The sequence below is a fragment of the Mandrillus leucophaeus genome, unplaced genomic scaffold (genome assembly GCF_000951045.1).
Source record: "Mandrillus leucophaeus isolate KB7577 unplaced genomic scaffold, Mleu.le_1.0 Scaffold721, whole genome shotgun sequence".
Classification (NCBI taxonomy): Eukaryota; Metazoa; Chordata; class Mammalia; order Primates; family Cercopithecidae; genus Mandrillus; species Mandrillus leucophaeus.
In genome coordinates, this window is record NW_012107820.1 from 945,657 (window position 1) to 947,387 (window position 1,731).

The following is a 1,731-nucleotide window of genomic DNA, read 5'->3' on the forward strand; positions in this document are numbered from 1 at the left end:
GGTATGAATGTCTGCATGGTGTTCTGGGTAGCTAATTTGGTTCTCAAGCAAGTCAGTTTAGTCCTGCTATCAAAGACAAGGGGACATTGGCCAATATGATATGGATGTGCATAAAGTTAATATTTACCTTTCAGAAAATATGATGGATTCTCTGTAGTTTCTGCATCATTGAGAGAAACAATGTAGAGTAACCGGCCTTTTAAGATAAACTCCTAGAGATTACTTGAGACAAGTTAGGAGAAGATGGCAGCCTGCAATAAAGATTTCAATCTGTGTTGAGTTATGACAGTGTCAGGGTCATTCTATTCATTTGGAAACAATATAAAATCTTATTCCTTTCTTCCAGACTGTCACTGTGTTTCAGTGCCTCCTGAAACAAATGACCTCAGGGACTTCCCATATGGTGATATCAAGAGATTTCCCCTGATGTGAACCATGCCCAATATCTGTACACCATGGATATGCTGGCGCCACAGAGGTGTGGGAGATTACAGTTCTGCAGAACAGATGGTATCTTCAAGGCAGAGATAAGCCCTTGATATTAAGTACTGTTACACTCGGGGCCCAGAATAGAAGTGAGTCAGTGTGACTGACTCCTGGCCTACCCAACCTGTGTTCACAAGAAGATTTCATATATGCTAGCTGTGATATTGTTATATAATAAGAAATATATATTTGGTCTCTGCCCCCAGTTCCTGACACAGAGCTCCTAAAACCCTTGTAAATAGGGTGCTAGGAGAATCTTTTGTTTTAACCTTTGGTCTTTGACCCTAATTTCTGACACAGAGCAGCCAAGGCTTTTGCAATGTCCTGAATGATAGAAGCATCTGACACAGAGCATCTAAATCCCTAGGAATTTCCTGAATGAGAGGAGTATCTTTTGTTCTAATGAGGAAGGTCTTGGTGGGCTCCTGGAGAACCTCAGGATGAGGGCTGGTTGCCACAGGAACTAAGCATGTCATTAGAGGGTTAGCACTTTCAGCGTCACCCCCACCTCTCAGGAGGTTCCACTGATCCCCAGTGGTCAATGATTTAATCAATCAAAGCTATGAAATGAAGCCTCTATAAAAGCACAAAAAGACAGGGTTCGGAGAGTTTCCTCACTGCTGAACACACAGATGTATGTGGAGGGTGGTGTACCCAGAGGGGGAAAGGAAGCTCCATGCCCCTTCCCACATACCTTGTCTTATTCATCTATTACATTTTGCTGTTCATCTGTCCCCTTTGTTATATCCTTTATTAATATAATAAACTGGTAAATGTGTTTTCCTTGATCTGTGAGCCATCCTAGAAATTAATGAAACCCGAGGAGGGGGTCATGGGAATTCTAATTTATAGATGGTGAGTCAGAAATATAGATGATGACCTACTGCTTGTGATTGGCATGCGAAATTGGGGGCAATCTTGCAGGACAGAGCTTTAAACTTGTGGGATCTGATGCTATCTCCAGGTGACAGTGTCAGAATTCAATTGAATTATAGGACACCCAGTTGGCATCTGCTGAAAAATTGGTTGTTGGTGGGTAGAAATTCCCACACATTTTGGCAACCAGAGGTGAAATATTCTATACTGGGAATTAGAATAGGAAAAAATAATTTGTTTTTTTCTATCTCTTACACTAGTTTATTGATTTTTACAAAAAATGAAAACAAGAACTGCGGCATTGGGAAGAAAAGAAGCTGAGGTTCATAGATAGTAGCTGACATGCCCAAGGTCTGGTGGTTAGAAGAA